This window comes from Papaver somniferum, chromosome 5, assembly GCF_003573695.1.
Source record: "Papaver somniferum cultivar HN1 chromosome 5, ASM357369v1, whole genome shotgun sequence".
Taxonomy (NCBI): Eukaryota; Viridiplantae; Streptophyta; class Magnoliopsida; order Ranunculales; family Papaveraceae; genus Papaver; species Papaver somniferum.
Genome location: NC_039362.1, coordinates 12,300,850 through 12,319,708, shown reverse-complemented (window position 1 = coordinate 12,319,708; position 18,859 = coordinate 12,300,850). Strand labels below are relative to the sequence as shown.

General features: G+C 35.7%; 1 non-coding gene across 1 annotated transcript; it reads right to left on the bottom strand.

Moving 5' to 3' along the window:
- Positions 1–2,289: 2,289 nt before the first annotated feature.
- On the bottom strand, positions 2,290–2,393 carry LOC113284752. The gene has a single exon (XR_003328369.1). It is a non-coding gene; the product is annotated as a U6 spliceosomal RNA (small nuclear RNA).
- Between the last annotated feature and the right edge of the window lie 16,466 nt (positions 2,394–18,859).

The following is an 18,859-nucleotide window of genomic DNA, read 5'->3' as shown; positions in this document are numbered from 1 at the left end:
TTTCAAGAAACATATATAGTAATCATAAAGTTGTTTTCTTTTTATACTTTGTGATTCCTCAAGATAGATAACTGAAAACTAATCTTAATTGATTTTTAGAAGATTGTTCTTGAGAGGTGATCAAAATCTAGACTGCTCTTTAGGAGTCGTAAATTTCGAATTTTGAGGTTTTCCAGCTTTGTATATTGCAAACAGATTTCCCCACCTTGATCTTTGATCTAAACGGGTTGAGTCTCAACTACACTCCAGTCTGAAGTATTATAGTGGGTTAATGTTTGTAGCAGCTTAATACAGTTGGTGTTCAATTCTGGATGAAGTCTCGGGGTTTCCTACTATTGCGGTTTCCTCGTTAACAACAATTTTGGTATCTTGTGTTTTTTTTTCGGATTCTATTGTTTATCTTTATAATTGGATTTACACAAGTTTGTACGTATTCAATCTAAATATACACGTCCACTTAATTGTAATCGATTACAAGACTTGTTTGTAGAATCCGTATCTTTAAAAATAGATAACAAATTTAATCACTTGGCAAAATTCCGATTAGATTATCTGGATACAACTAAATTTATCTTGGATATTGATTTTTGAGATCGTCTAAGTACTCTTCTTATAATCAGGTTCACGAACTCTGTGTATATATGCATACTGGTTGAGTAGAGGTTGATGTAAAACTCTCTATATACATATTTCCAAGGATATTTCAGTTGTTCTACCTGCTATTGTATTCAGTTTTGTCTATACAGGTTCCCGAACGAAAAAGTTGGGTGTATTTGGTATTTTCCGCATTTTCAAATATCTTCTAATTTACCCCAAGGACTGCATACCGATTGAATAATGCTTAACTTCCACAAATTTAGAGAAAGTCCTCTAATACCGATCCAGTGGCTATCCTCAGTATAGAATTTCTTTTTTAATAAAAGAAGTCTCTGGACTCGATTGGCTTAATGAGAGGCTAGATTTGCCCACGTTAAACTTGTATTGTTTAGCAAAGAAATTAATAGTATCAGGTGAATTTTCTAAAAGAAAAAAAATCATTTTTCCAGTTATACTCGTCAGCTTAAAATTCCAAACCAACCAAAATGCTTTGACATTCCACCTGCTATTTTGTTCCATCCATTATGAGAGTAGTGAACTACTATTGATATTCCTAAAGAGCAAAACTCACCCTTTGGAGACTGACCAACTATAGGATATTGATAAGACGCTTGAACCTTTGGAGAATGAATTGGAATATCTAGTGATGTTGTAGAATTATTCGGCATAAAGAAATATGTACAAAAAGTACTCCAAATAGAACCTTCACTACCTTTGAGAATACAAATAAATCTTTGCTTTGAGTATGAAGAAGTTATCATAATCTTCAAGTAGTTTCCATTTTTGTTAGAGAGCATCTCAACAAGGAGTATCACTTGATGAAATCTTCGGGACCATTTTTGATTTGTTTGAATCTTTGCCGCCTCCAAAATGATGATGGAAATCTAACTAACGGTATCAAAGGGGTGTTGTTTTTTTTTTGATAAGAAAAGCCTTAGATTGACTTAAAAATCAAAACAAACTTGGTGCCGATAATTTTGAGCATAGTTTCTCAATCTATCCTGATCTAAAAGATGAAAAATACAGGACGGAGGGTAACCCACATAGTTACAGGTAGTTGTTGCATTAGCAGAAGCAGTAGCTAATGCAATTGTTGCCTGGTTTGCAGAGTTACTAACTGAAGAGTAAATAAAATGTCTTGAAAGAGGAGAGAAAAATAAATTATTTGGAGTTCTATCTTCCCACGGAGCTTTAGCTTGCCAATGCATACTAATTGGGAGATCCAAAATGAGTCTGGTGAGGTTGGTGTTGTTATCTTCAATGTTGATGGTGGTAGCTTGAAGTTGTAGACCCCATTTCCACCCCTCGAGAGCCACTAGCACCTCTCCAACATCATTGTTCAGCGCCGTGAAACCCAAAATCTTCACTTCCCTGCAATAACCCAAAGAATTTCTCAGAAGATACGATATTGTTTCCTTTGTACCTCTCTAAAATTTCCAAATCTTTTGATTTACCATTGACAATCCAAGATAACTCAAAAGATTTTCGTTCCAGTAGAATAATTGAAGAGAAGACCTTGATCTCAAACACCAATAAAAGAATAAAATAAAATAAAAAGAATAAACTAAGGAAAAATCAATAACATAAAGAAACTCCACTAGCCAATAAATCCTGATCCCAGAAGAAACATGATAAACATACATCAATGTTTTTCGAATTACAAAACGTACCCGCTGCCGGTTCTCAGCAGTCAATTTTTTTTTGGGCCATTTCCCGATTTGTGTGTCATCCTTGTGCGGGGCCATACTAATCTTCACTTTATCATTCCAATTTTATTGTATGTACCGGAAGGGAATAGTTAGCCGTAGAGAATGTCAATGTCATTTTCAGTGAGAAATAAAATTGTCAGAGAGATAGAAACAGAAGGTGTGTACTGTCAGTTATGTGTATCCGACAGTTCGGCTAAGTAAAAGTTATTCTGTCAGCTCCGTCCAAGAGTCCAAGACAGACAAGGAACAGTTACACTGTCAGTTCTTGGGAACTGACATGATTTGGGACGGACTTTACTATTTTGGGTACTTTTGGTAGATAATGTGACCACCAGCTCCATCTTCTTTTTTGAAGCATCCACCAGCCACAGTGGTTCAGTCGGAGTTTGAAAAAATAAATAAAAAAATTAAATTTGTCCTAATAAGTGAATCGATTACTGAGTTCTGCTCTTCTGGGATCATTTTTTTTTCTTATTGTTCTTTCTTTCTTTTTTTTTTGATCTCCCTCTAACAAAAATCTTATGAATTCACGCAAGAAAACACATAAAAGAAGAAAGGGAAAACAACTTTCACGGAAATAGAGGGGTTGGGCCAAATTTTCTGTAGAAGACAAGCCTCAAAATAAAAAGATTATACAAACCCTTCCTTCAGATTCAGTAGTGCTTCACAAGAAATAAAAACTCTTCCACGGCAGCGCAAGGATAAGAAATGCAGCTTATTCTGGCCCGAGGCTAAACCAAATTATTGATATCTAATCTGTGAAGTTGTCTTAGTTAATTTGTTGCTCGAAAGCGACCTTGATGGTGCAGTCATATTCTAAACATGCTTATCAAAGCTTGCTGCACGAGTCGAATTGTGTTAGATATGTACATCTAATATCACTGTGCTTCCAAAAATGGTGTAAATTAGATGTAGAAATATTAACCCTATATGGTTAATAGTCGTGCGGTCGTCCTTCCTCTACGCACTGTGTAGAGCATCGTATTCCTTCTTCTTCCTAACCCATTTCCATCTAAAAGAACGTTGATGTTTACCTGCGGTAAAAGAGCAAGAATGTAAATGTCAGTGGAAGTAACTGAACTGTTATATAAGAATGCAAGTTGGTGATGATTCGGCCGACATGTTTCCCTATCCACAAAAATGATAAAATTAAAGAAGCAAAACACAAAATACTGCACAATACGAACCATAGAAAATGATACTGAGTAGAAGCTTTGAAAATTACTAATAGATATTTGAAATCCAAAAATCACTCATATAACATGTCAAAGGCATTGTCACAATGTCGTCTACCTTATCAAGTTTCCATGAACGACATACAAATATTTTCAAATATGCCAGACAAAAATTATCAGTAAACACTTGTTAACCAGTGGGACCTGAGACTTATCATCTAACGTCTCTAACGGAAATTGACATCCCATCTTCTTATCATCTAGAACATCAACTTCCACGAATATATAAAAACACGGAACCTCATTTTGAGCACAGAAGCAGTAACACCAAAAATCTTTAGAACACCAAATTCACATTGTCTTACGCAACTGCATTTTCCAAAACCGGAGCTTGTCAATAAACTTTCAGTTGCAGGTCAGAAAAATAAGAGGATGATATAAATACAACATCAACTAAAATTTAGTACATCCACTATATCTCAAAATGGTCTTGTTACTCGAATGCCCATAAGAAGGCAGCTCAAAGTACAGAAAAAAGGCAAAGGAACGACTAAAAGACTATACCTAATCCAATTTTTCCCTGCATCCAACTCGCCTACACGAACCCAATAAAGCTATAAAAAGAAACCAATGCTCAGAACATTAAACCCCGATAATATTTTCAAATATTCATTAAACAGAACGTTAACTTCGCCACTATTCAGAAAAAATGCAAAGCACATGCAACCGTAATATACGAACACATTCAGTTCAGAAATTTAAAATGTTAACATTCAAATTGTTTTTAATATGTCTAATTGCCCTATAAAGTTGTAATTCTATTAAGCTATTCATTTTGATGCTAAGAACAATCAAACATGGAAGAAATAAATAGGGTAATGCAGACAGCAACAACAAGTTATCTCATAGTTATCTAATAACAATAGCTATTATTTCCCCATGTACATATCTAATAACAATAGCTTTCCCCCTAAATAAATCAGCTTTCCCTATAACAAAAATCTTTTGAAATCCGAAGATCACTCATAGTTATCTCTATATCAACATGTCAGAGGCATTGTCACAATGTCGTGTACCTCATATCAAGTTTCCATTCGAATGAAATACAAGTATTTTCACATTTTCCAGACGAAAATTATCAGTAAACATCTGTTAACCAATGAGACCTGAGACTTCAACTTGGAAGCTAGAAAAGGGAAAAAGGGTACGAAGTCAGCAATGAATGAGATGATAAAATAAAAATCATACGAGTAAGATAGATATAGAATATATGTTTTGAGGCAGAAATAATAGAACCGTCTCAGCCTTAGCAGCATCATTTGCAGATTGGCCAATCAAATCTTCTCTAACGGCAAGTTGACATCCCAGCTTCTTATCATCTAGAATATGAAGTCATGAACTTCCACGTATGTATAAAAACACGGAACCTCATTTTGAGCATAGAAGCTGTAACACCAAAAACTTTTAGAACATCAAACTCATATTGTATTACGCAATTGCATTTTCCAAAACCGGAGCTTGTCAATAAACTTTCAGTTGCAGGTCAGTAAAATAAGAGGACGAGATAAATACATCAACCAAATTTTAGTACATCTATTTTTATTTTATTTTATCAATAAAACTCACATAATAGCAAATAGATATCAGGCCTAGGAAACACATAAGAGATTTTTATTTTATTTTTCCAATCGGCCGGCTAAATAAGAGATATTGATCAGTAAATACAGAACTGGCATTAAAATATATAGGATGATGATAAAAATTAGTAGATGGTAAACAAATAAGAAAATTAAGGATTTACCACAAAAACAAATAAACATAAATCATAAAGAGAAGAGATTACCATAAACACAAATCAAATCAGAAACATCCATTATCAAATTTGCCTCTTTTCACTAATAACAAAAGAAAAAAGAACAAAGAGTACCAACACACTTTCAGATGCAACAAAAACAGCAAAAAAGAAGTCCAAACCCAAGATTCCTATTGGTCTAAACTTCTCTAGTGGGCACAGGAAGGAGGCTTTCTTTGTAAATGAAACCCAAGAAATCCCTAACAGTGCCTGCGCTGCTTGTAGACGTTGTTGCATTACTAATACCTGTCAGTTTCTTGTGTTGAACATCATCGCCATCATATAACACACACATCTTCATCGATGTGTTGTTATTTAATGGAGGATAAGAACACTCAGCATCCCACCTTATATTCAAAGCTAACACAGCTAAACGACCACCGATTTGTATCAACTTACTAGCATAAGGATAACGAGTTTCTTCAATGATGTAATTGGGAACTGAAATTGCTCTAAATTTTTCGCTCCCGACATTAAATTCGACAATCAAAGGTTCCTTAGTTTTAGATGGGTGAGTCAGCCAATAAATGCAACCATTTACGTAAAGGGATGATGAAGTGAATTCCAATGGTGAAATTGTTGGCGGGAATAAATCCAGCCTTCTCCATAATATAATGTTGTTGTTATGTCTACCGTCAACGGTCATGACCTCACATACAGTTTCAGAAGGTAAAGATCCCCGCTATTTGGATATTTCCTTGATCCACATAATAACCACTCTGTGTTCTTTAGTAGCAGGATCATACCCAAAGTAATGCCACGGTCCACGACCATAAGTAACCTTGTAAGTTGCATAATCACCATCTTCATCTATAGCTAGTATTTCCTCCGGTGGATTTTCACTTTGTTGTTTAATCATGGATTTTACCCAAGGTGTTGACTGTCCCGTGCTCGGATTGAACACACGAACAGAACATGTGCTGGTTTATATTACAGAAATTAACCCATTGATAGCTCCAAAAACGTGTACCAGAGAAGATCCTGGTATAGATATTTCCCTTTCAACAGCCTTTACTCTTCCTTGAGACAGTAATAGTTCAACTGAGGAGAAAACACGAAGTTGATACGAAAACCTAAAAAGGGAGACACTACCATCACCACCAGCAAAATTACATGATTTTGATCGTGCGAAGTGTAAATCGATGAAGCTTCGATCTGTATGTATCAAGGAGTACCATTGTTTGCATACACACTTGAACCTCATGAGTGGTTTTACAGGGACCCTAGTCAGTATCTCACAAAGTAATAACTCATTTCCCACAATAGGATGACTAGTAAAACTCGTAAGAGGAGGAGACTTAGATAATAATTCATTACCCATAACACGATGGGGCATGAGAGGAGGAAATTTAGAAGTATCACCATATTGCTTCATGATTTTTCTTCAACTTTATCTCTTTCTAAGCAAGCTTTGGTGTTGATAAATAGGGTTTTCTTAGAGATGATCAAATAAAATTATACATGCACGATAATAACTTAGTCCTCTATATATATACACATAGGGTGTTAGTCCTCAAGGGAGTTGGGTGTCGTTGAGTTGTTTTCCTTTAGTCGTGGGGGAGTTCAAAGGAGTCTCTCAAAATCCCCGTTAGTCGTGGGAGAGTTTAGAAGAGTCTCCCAAACTCCCTAGAAAACCCCGTTAGTCGTGGGGGAGTTTGAAAAAAACTCTTAAACTCCCTGTTAGTGGTAAAAACTAGAATGCTAGGGAGTTGGGTTTTTTTTTGGGGAGTTCTGGGGATTTTATAGTGTATTTTTGCCTCACTCCAAATCTCTCAAAGAGTAGAGATTTTGGGAGAGTCTCTCAAACTCCCTACAATCAAAAAACCAAATTCTCTCAAACTACCTATACTCTCTCAAAATCCCCAAGATCCAAAATACATTAAACTCATCTCAACTCACTCGTGGACTAACCCCTGACATATGTAAACGCGTTTCTGGAAGATACCGCCAGAGATTGGCCTATATCGGGAAACTAAGCCAGACAAGTCCTGCGCGTATCAGGTTTCTAACTCCTTATAAAACACAACAAGGTACAAGAATAAGCATCATCATCTTTACTTACCTAAAATAAATCCGTGGATCACAAACGTTCTTTTTTCTGAAAGAAAAAAATTAAGCAACAAAATTTAATATTAGAAAAGAGAATCTTCAAAAAGAATTACGAGGGACTACTGTAGACCAATGCATAAAGAGTTTAGGATCACAAAATCGGGATAATCATGAATCCAATTTCAGATCCATGAAATTGGATAGAGAAAATAAAACGGATACTAAGAAATTAAGCAGATCGGATCAAAACCTAAACATCAAATAACTAAAGCAATCTAATAGCCTGGTAATATAGGTTTGATCATGTCAAATCCAGAGTAACAACGGGATCTCATCGTATTCTATTTGGAAAAATAAAAATTTGGGAAATAATCAGACTCTACTTAACTCTTATCACTGGTAAAGTTTCAAACTTTGTAACAAGAGATGAAACCGTAAATCATTGGAATCAAATTAAAACCTTAATTCGACCGAAAAATAATTCCATAAAGGCAGTTAGACTAGAAATGAAATAGGAGGAACCCTTACCTCAAAATGAAAGAAAAGAAGATAGAAGATATGAGAGGCGAGGAGAGTTTCTGGTTCAGAGGGAGAAGTCGAGAGAGAAGAACATATCTTAGAAGTTAAACAAAAAAAAGCCTTTAAGAAAGAAAAGAAAAAACGTCTTATAAAGAACCTTGGCAAATTAGGGTATACCTAAGGGCAATGGCCAAACATAAAAATCTGTTCAGCCAGGTGGATGGCCAAACTGGGTTTTCCACTATGGAAAAACACTGGGCGCTAGGCTAATAGGCGCGCGACCTGGATACATACGCTGGCGCTCAATGGAAAAACGTTGGCGTCCTGCACGCAAACACTGGCGTCAGGAAGGGTGACGTGGAGTCACCAGTGCCATTGCCCGAGTTTTTGGTGATGACGCTAACGGATAGTTTTTAAATTTTCGAACATTACTTTTTCCCTCTATAAATTACCATCATCTTCGAACAATTCACTCACACCAAAGTTCACTTGAATTTTCTCTTCTAAAATGGATGGAAAGGCGATCACACCTTTTTGCGATGCAAAACTTGAAGCTGTTGTTTCTAAGATATGTGGGGGTTTTAAAAAGATTGAGAATTGTAAAAGGGAAGTGCAAGTTTTAGAAGTTGTTTCTCCAAGAAAATGTTCCGCTAAAAGGCAAAGAAGAGCTCCAGTTTTGAAAGTTAACAACAAAAAATTCAAAAACAAAGGTGAAACTGTCAAAGAGCGCCTCAAATGAAGATAAACAGGAGGCCAAAACTTGTACTTGATTTTCATTGACGTTTTTATTATTTTCTAAGTTTATATCTTGTAAAAGAATTGGCAGTAATAACAATGAATGAAAATGTTTATATTTTTAAAATAGATTTCCACTTCAGATTAAAAGTGAAATTTATTACAATTTATTAAACTTGCAAATAACAATAAACCACAACAAAAACATCAAACTGCATCAAATCCAGCGACATTCTCTCTGTAAAGTTCATAGAATTCAAAATGCCTATACTCTCTCCGCGTTCTTCGGTAAACTTGGTCTGAGTGATGGTTTTCAGTTCTTCGTTGGATAATCCAGAATTGCTACGATGAACCATACACAATATTTCTGTATAATGTTTGACTTCATTGCTGATGAATGCAATTCTTAGTTCTAGGCTCTTATTGTTTCTTATTGATTCGTTCCACGATACTACAAAATGTCCAAATACTCTTTCCCAGAAATTTTCATGGTTCATTGGTCTCGCCGTACGATGTAAACAACATCGAACTAGAGCAACATCTTCTTCCATTGTAAATTCCGGCAGCGGCATTCGAGTGCAGTAACGATGTGCTTGAGATGGACCATCTTTTAAAATTCTGAAACACGCTTCGAAACGAAAAGGCTTACCGTGAGCTTCCTCCCAATTATCAAGAGTTGTTTGAATCACTTCATCTTCAGTTACACCGCTGAACTTTTCTCAATCAATTTCTATTACCAAAGCAAGAAATGGATGGATTGTAAGCCTAATATGCTGAAAACGAGCACGCAATTGACGAGCATTTCGGTTTCCTGGGTTTCCAGTCAATGAGACGAACATTGAAAACACGTTCTCCCAAAAAGAACTTTCATGAGAAATAAGAACACCAGTGATTACCCTATGAAATAAATATGTTTTGCATAGAGTTATATCCTCTTCTTTGGTAAACTTGGGACCATGATTTCTAAGAGACATTTCTGCAAAGGAGGAGGAGAGATATAAGAAAAAAGAAGAACAAGAAGAAGATGTGATTTTGGACGTAGAATGGATAAAATTTATAGGATTTGTGAACGAAAAATTTTCCGTTGGAAATGGAAATTTAGACGTTTGAAATGGAAATTTAGCCGTTGGCGTTCGTAGTAAAGTCTCGGGCAACATTAGTGAAGTCGCCCGAGAATTTCCTTTAAGCGCCCGTTTGAATTACCAACGCCTATATTCTATTATAAATACATCACTAGATTTTACTCTAAACCAAACCAACCGATATCTCTCACATCATCCACCATGTTTTCTAAAGGAAAATCGAAGCAAATATTATGTGTCGAAGCAAAAGAGGTTTGCCCATTATGTTTCATGGGTAACCACAGTCTTATGCAATGTCCTTGAATGTATTCAAAGTGTCCGCGAGAAGGTTTTCCACGCATCAAAATGGTGATTGAATCACAACCAGAAAAGCTCAGGTATTTGCAATGTCAAGATCCCAATTGTCCATAGGAACCACATATGCTAGATGATGCTATGAAGATTAAAAAACAAGAATAAGAAAAGATTGCAACAATGTGCAAAAAGTTCAAACTTAAAGCCAAATTGAAGAAGGAGTTATTACACTGCAAGCATTGTGGATATGGAAATCACGAATACAAACATTGTCCACAGAGAATCAGTTCATGCTCAAAGCCCGGTTGCCGGACTTTTATGCATTTGCGGACTTCTTCTGAAGAAGACACATATGAAAGGCATTTTTGGGAATGTCCCAGGTGTTTTTTGGTGGAGTGAGCTGATTGAAGTTGTAGGACAAATCAATTCACTATGGTATTATGTTATTTAATTTGTTGTTTATTATGTGTTATTACGATTATCTAAAACCATCAATATCAAGTAATTTAAATTTCACTTAGATTAGACATTGCACCATCAATTACATAAATAAAAACATACTGCATTGAACAACCACATCATACATGAGAATAAAAGAAATACATTAAATTAAAACAACTACTACACATGCGTCAATTCTCGGAGAGTGGTGGAATTCCTAGGGCGATATAGGGATCGTATCTGTTGAGCACCCTAAGAATGTTGAAACAAGCATGGAAGTCGAAAGGACGACCGCGATGAGATGCTGGACACAACCCTAGAGTTCTGGGAAACACTTCATGTTCGGCTTCACTGTTGAGCTTATTTCGGTGATTCTGTATTAGTTGGGCGACGAACTCCAATACATTCGTACTAATTACACTAAAACGATTATGCAATCCATGAGAAGCACGCCCATGGATGTTCCCCGTTTCAGCGGCGAACATTCTGAAAACTTTCTCCCAGAAAGTCAACGTCGAATCGGCTACATTACGCATGACAGCATCTTCTTTGTGAAAAACAAAGGCTCTACAAATAGCTAAATCCTCTTGTTGAGTGAATCTAACTGCATGAACTCTTGGAGGCATTTCTGTAGATGATTTGAGAGAGAAGAATGTGTAGAATGTGTGAATTTAGAGTTGAAATGAGGAGTATTTATAGAATGAAAAAAATGTAGCCATTGGATCACCAAATCATTGAACCGTTCAGATGGAGCTTTTGGCGACATCGATCCAGACGCTGGCGTTTAGGGAGATGACGCTGCCGCTCTGCGGCAGAACGCGCGTTTTGGTTAAAAACTCGTGCGTCATCCAGGATGTCGCCAGAGTTATTTGACATGGCGCGCGCCATTTCAGCAGACCCGTTCCTAGTGGAGTGTCTCGATGTTCAAATGAACAGATTTGTTCATTTGAACATCGATTTTCTTGGTTTGTTCATCCCATAGTGGGATCAAAATGAACAAACTTTGTGTTTGGCCATTCCATAGGAACTTCTAATGGGGACGATCGGCTGACAGGGGTATAGTTTCACAGACTCTCACAGGCCGACGGTGATCGTCAGATCCTGAAGTTTAGACGGATGAGATTATTCTAAAATTATATAGGTAATCCGGGTTACCCGTGACCCATGTGAAAAAAATTCCACGATATCTAATCTTTTGCTACAGAATTCCTAATCAAAATTGAAATTGAAACCGTTGTTTCTGATTAAACCTATGATGTTTTCACGAATTTCGTAAGTATTAAGCCTATGATGTTTTCTTGGTGTGATTAAGAAAAATAGAAAATCCTATATATCAAATATATCAAAGAGATAGAGATCTACATTTTAATCCCACTAGATTGACATTTTGTTAGATGATAACAAAGATGAACTTTGCTTGATTTGATTAGTAGTCTTTTTGAACAATGGAATGAAAGTAGCATGAACCCCGTAAAAAAATCTCAGAAAATAACATTTAGGTCTTAGAGAAGAAGACCATGAATTTGTAGAAGTAATCCACAAAAGAAATTAAACCACTAGATCGATCTTACACCACGTGAAAAATCATTACCTCTAGAGATTGAATCCAATGAAATTGCCAACATATCTTAAATGACTCTTTAGTGTAGCATTCAATTTTTTGATTTGGGTTTCTCCGCTAATGTACCACTAATTGTCCTATTAAAACAAAATCTCTGAAATCAATAGTAAAATCTTGAGAGAAAATGGGTTTTTGTTTAATCATCATGTTTTAAAAATGGGTTTTGATTTGATCGTAGGATTTGGGTCTGATTCTTCATCATTATAATTTTTAATGCTCCAATTTTTATCAAGTAATAATACCCCTTGATTTGATAATACTGCTCCGGAGAAAGAAAAAAAAAAGCATCGCATTTATGTTCTTCAAAAAGAAGAATCAAATTTTTATCTTCCTCTAACATAAATGGAGAAGAATGACAACTAGAAAATATGAAGTTGTTACGGCTCATGGGACGGACAACCCGGATTACCAAGATAATTTAAAATAATCCCATCCGTCTAGATTTCAGGATTTGACGATCACCGTCACCCTGTGAGAATCCGTGAGACTAGACCCTGTAAGCCGATCGCGTCCCATACCTAATAAAAGGCAAAACCTAGATCATTATGAAGTAAAATAAGACACCCCTTAACTACGTATTTTTTAGATGGCTAAAATTACCCCTACAATGATTAAAACTAAACGATTAGATTAGTTAAATTACTAGAATTAGTTAGTTGATTTATATGAGTGGATTTGAAAATAATTGAGAGTAAGAAAGAGTATGAAGTAGTAGAGGAAGTTTTGTGGGGAAAAAGTTGTGTGTTTTGTGAAATTTGGGATATGAGTGATTCTAATCCGGATTTTGAAGTGGGTGAGTCTTATAATTTTCCTCCTACAGATGAGTACTTGTATGATGATCTACCAAAGCATGATCAAATGGATTATTTGCATGATTCTCACTTTTATGTTCCTCAAACACAAGATGGATATGGAAGTGATGAACGTCTAGAGCAAAACATAGAATCCAATGATCAAGAAGAAGAAACGGGAGATGAAAGTAATCAGGTACACAACTTACGTGGTGAAGATTGAGATTTTTCCATGCAAAAAGATGGATTTTTTTCTCACTTTTTCTGCCCAGTATCGGCATGGTCTTCATTACATAATGCCACGATTTTTCATGAGAAGTGTTTAATCGGCAAGGTCAAAAATATGAACCCTGCCGACTATAATATTTTTGCAGCACAGGAGACTTAATTTGAAACATGTTTAAGTCGGCATTTTTTTGATACGTCGACTCGGCCGACTGTAGTATGGTCGGCACTGTGTTATTCTTCGACCAAGCCGGTTGTTTTTTGGTCGTTGTTGTTTTACATATCGACCCTGCCGAATATTGTAGTACATATCAACTAACTTGTGATGTTTTGTAGATTGCATTGGTACCGATGACGGATCAGCCTCAAGCTCACAGTATTAGGGGTCCTGATACTTCCACACATTATGCTAATTATTTTGAATGGAAGGAAAAAATGGTGCGTTCAAGGGGGTTATTTAGAAAGTAAAAGAGAATATGTGCGTTCTAGTGAAAAACACCCAAAAAAAATGTTAGAGAACTGCTCGGTCGAACTCGCAAGCGTTACTATCTCAATCTTGATTGTCAAGTTTAGTTTCCAAAACTATAAGTCTTGATTTATAGTCTACTTATAGCTAAGTCTCGGACTAGGATAGTAAGTGTCGTTGAGCTCTAGACTCCACGACGTTTATCCTGCAAAGACGAATAACTTCTTAAGGAACTGGTGGATCTTCATCGACAAAAATTTATGTGGACATTTGAACTTATCTATCACTCAAAAGTCTATCTACTCTATCTTATCCTGAGATAAAAGTCGTATTGCTATATATACTTCGATTATACACATTTGCTATTTCGAGTCGAGTTTATATCGCTTATCTATTTCTCGAAATATGTGTTGGTAAGCTTTCTCTTTGGTCAAGTTCATATTTATAAGTGAAGAAAGTCGTGTTGATCATTTCAATATCTTGAAAATTGCTTTGATGAAAAATAGTGTGTGAATAACCTCTATATAACATCCTCTAAGAATGTTTCAATGATTGAAATGAGAGTTTATAACATGTAACCATCTTTGCATATAAGCATAGTGTATTTGCACATTAGTGTATAAGTTCAAAAACCAGGAACCTAAAGTGTGCATACTTGTGTGTATACAATTGGTTGATGGAAACTGGATGAGTATGTGTACCCGTACACATACTGCGGAAGTTCACGTCTGTGAATTTCTGTTGAGTTTGTAAACTTGAAACAAAATCATTCTGGTTACCTAAGTATGCGTACCCATACGCATACTGGTGGATAGTTCACTTCCGTGAGTTTCTGTTGCGTTTGGAAACTTAAACAAACTCAAATCCGGTTACTTAAGCACGCATACTTAAGTGTGTTACTTTCTAAAATTGGTCTGTTCATGAACTTAAACTTTTATATAATAAGGAATGCAATCTTTGCAAACCGTGGCTATAAAGTTCATGAATCGATTCAAGTGAATCAAACCGATTGTTCTTCGATTGTGTCATGTATACTTCTATGAGATCTAAGCAGTTGAGCAACTCTCTAACTAGTCCTTTTGAAGTCATTTGAACTAGTTATGGTGAAGATGAATAAGGTTGATATGAAAATGTTCATATGGCTAACCATTTGGTTAACTACAGTTGAACCAACTAAGTGTACACGTTTAGGTATGGTTACTCAAACCTAAATGAAGTATATTTCATTTGTATATAACAAGCTAAGATTCGATCTAACAGTTGAAATATATTAGCTTGAATCTAATCAGGTTTTCATCTAACGGTGTATATTGAATGCTTTGTCACTAATCTAACATTGATTGCAAACCCTGATTTGAAATCTATATAAAGGATAACTCTAGCAACTGGGAAACTAATCCCCACACCTCATGTGTGATACTAGTTGTATAAGCTAGACTGGATTCTCCTTTAACCTTAGGTTTCTACCGAGACCCTGTAGGTTAACGACTTGAAGACTTCATTGGGATTGTGAACCAGACCCAATTATTTTCTTTGTAGTTACGTGATCTGATCTAGCTGTTTCAATCGTGATTGAATGCAATCATAAGATTGGCTTGAGATTTATATCTCCGATAGGCAAGATAAAAAAGAAGTCACAAACATATTCGTCTCATCGTTTGTGATTCTTCAATATCTTGTTCGCTAGTCGATTAAGATTATCGTGAGGTGATTGGTAATTCTAGGTTGTTCTTCGGGAATAAAAGTCCGGGTTATCGATTGGTTCATGTTCACCTTGATTTATCAAAAGACGGAAAGAAAAATTGTAGGTATTTTTGCGGGAGACATATTTATCTATTATTGTAGACTTTTCTATGTGAGACAGATTCGTTTATTAAAGTCTTCGACTTTGGGTCGTATCAACTCCTAGTTGTGGGTGAGATCATTTAGGGTCCGTTTGGCATGAGTGTAATAGAAGCAAGTAGTGCAGTCAACCGTGTGGTCAAGGACTGCATTCAATGTAAACATGTTTGGCACGGGTTGGAATGCATGACATAGTAACTGCAAGTAATTCAAACTACCTCCAATGGGCGTATTTGAATACCCACCTTTTAAGGGATGCATTCAATGTTGCCTTCTATTACACCATTCCACTACCCCTTTGACAATATTTGACCATTAAAAATCAATCATTTTTCATTCTCTTCTTCTTGCTCGATATTTTCTTCTCTGAAAGTGGGTGTTCACCTTTTCATATATCATATTTCATATATTCTTCGATAGATCAGATGGTTGTTTTTCCTTTCATTCACCATCATATATTCTTCAATAGCTCTAATCAGATATGATGAAAAATTATTTCACAATCTAAAGATATAATCATTGATTAACAAAAAAAATTTTCAAAGTACTAAAGAATTAAGATGCACCATTAAGATTCATCTTGATCTGCTTTATCTTATTTTCTATCTTTGTTTGGAATGTCAGATCTATTTTTTTTCAGGGTATCAAACCTGTTTTTTCTCTTTTTAATCATAGATCGAATCTGTTTTTACATGATCTAATATTTGCTTTGATTAATTTCAATCTCGTTTCCAAAATTAAATGAATTTCGTTTAATGTTTTTAGAATTACTTTCCTTTACTGGTAAAAATATCCTTTTATTGCTCATTCCAAAAATAGAGTCCCAAAATACTTAAATTTAGAATTTCCTAAAATGCCTTTTGGAATGAGAATAATTGTAGGATTACTTCTGTAACATGCCAAACACCATCAATATCAATACATGTAGTTGAATGCAGTGTGATATCAATACGTGCAATTGAATGCAGTGTAATAGGAAAAAAAAAGTGTGCCAAATGGACCTTTAAGGGAATCAAGTGCGTAGTATCCTGCTGGGATCAGAGACGTAAGGAGCGCAACTGTACCTTATATAGTGTGAGATTGATTGGGGTTCAACTACTGAAAAGGCGAGGGTACCCAAATATACCTCAAGCTAAATATTTTCTACCTATAAGTCCTTCTCCGAAAGTGATTGTCCATGGACTGATTCGAGACAATACAACTAATCGGTTCACACTTCGTGTGATCGTCTATGGATACGAGATCGAGAAAATACAACAAACGAAATATGTTTACTTGATACAAAGGTTCATACTTAACCAAACACAATAGGATTTCTTATCAAGTAAATGGGATTTAAACATTTGTGTAATTTACTTTAATTATAATAAAACAATTATAATGCGTAAAATAAAAGTAAATGACACATCAAGATTTTGTTAACGAGGAAACCGAAAATGCATAAAAACCTCGGGACCTTGTCCAGAATTGAATACTCTCAGGATTAAGCCACTACACAAAATCACACCTAACTTCGTATGGTTGAGACCAAGTAACTAACACTATAGTTCACCTAGTTCCGTCTGTATTCCCACGCCTCTAACTTATAAATAAGTCACGTACTTGGAACAATTCCTTTGGTTAGTATTCCAAATAGTAAAGGAAAAACAAATCTGTATGGTATCAACGCTATTCAACCAAGTGATATGAGTCGGACAAAGGCTCTTTCGTTTATCTTAACATAAACTCCTTCGCCAGGTTCTTAGATCTATTTATGTTCAATTACCGAAGTAATCGTTTAAGATTAATCCAACAACACTTTTAATCCGAAAAACTGTGTTGATGCCGATCTACTCAATTAATCAATCCAATCTACCACAAGGATAAACCGATTATTAACTGGATCCTCTTTTACTGAAACAAGTATTTTGCACACCAAAGATTATAAAACCCAAGTCAGATCTTCAATATCTTCTTTGTCTTCAAATCTTCTATAAAACCTGCACACAAATCACTTGAATCTCTTGTGATCAATCACGCACAGGACGGAGTCTGTTAATAATGGATTACCACAAGATCATCTTTAGAACTAACAGCAGTCTAAAGATACCTGTCGAAACTACGAACTAGTTTGAGTGAATCTTATATCAGAAGAGAAGATTCTCAAGAATAAACAAACTAGGTGCAATCATATTTCAACCACCGTTAGTCAATCAAATCAATCGAAAACAAAAGATAAACCGCAGTTATCTAGTTTCCCACCAACGATACATGCTATAGCTTGTCAATCCCAAAGAAGACTTTAAACTGAGCGGCCGTAAGAGATTTCGCCTAATTAGGTTACACTCCTCTCCGAATAGGCGGCTTCACCAGTAACAACAACGAAAGAGGAAGTCTGTCGTTACGAAGGATTAGTTTGCTAGAAAGGAAAACTTCGGTATTTATAGACAATGAAGTTTGGACACCAAGGAATTTCCAAAACCGAAAATATTCTCAAGATATTCATTAAAGCACATATTCGGTTTCCATAATTCCTGGAAATGCTCTGTCCAAAAATAATAATCTAAATCTCTTGGAAAATCTAATTAGTAAATGCACATTACTAATTCTGTAATTTCCCTACAAAATGAAATTAATAACCTTAACTAAAAAATTCTTAGCTTACTTATGTTTCGATCCTGGTATTCTCTTCCCTTAGCCGTTAAGGAATATCTTTGAACAATTAAATAAATAAACATTCACAACACGTGTTCAAAGTATGTCGATATCTTTACTTTGTAAGTTCTCTTTTACACTTACAACCTTGAAACCGATTTGCCACACTTCCAAACAAGTTTAGAATTGGTTCATCTGACTTTCAAGAACTACACGATTGATCAAACCAACATTCAACCACAATCATGGGTTTAACGGTTCTACCTCCATGTGAGTACTGTGCATAGTCACACTAGCTTTTCAAAATTTGGTTGACTAGGTACTAGGATCGGTTCCCTACATATATATGGTATCTAACTTATATGTGTTGTACATGTCCATAGGATCCGTTCCCCTTTGCCTAAAAACGTGTTGCACATGAACATATGATCGATTCCCCTTTCTGCTATGAACCTTGTTGCCCCCCATACAAGGATCGGTTCCCCTTGTGATATACTGCACCTCTTACTAGGATCGGTTCCCCTCTCCCATATTTGGTCAGAAAAAACACAAACCCGATCATACCATCTCAGGTGATTACTTAAGATTGGTTTTACTAATAAAAGTTATACCAATACATAAGTCAGGCCTTTGTGAATAGTTCTACCAAGAACACAAACAAGTTGTGAGCGGTTATACTCAATCACACATATTGGTTGTTCATAATATATGCAATGAATAACAAAACCAATAACACCTGACAATTTCCTTTTCGGTCCACAAACAAGTTTATGAATTTACTTCCTTAGAACACAGGTAAACACTGTTCCCTAGGATGAAATCCTCAT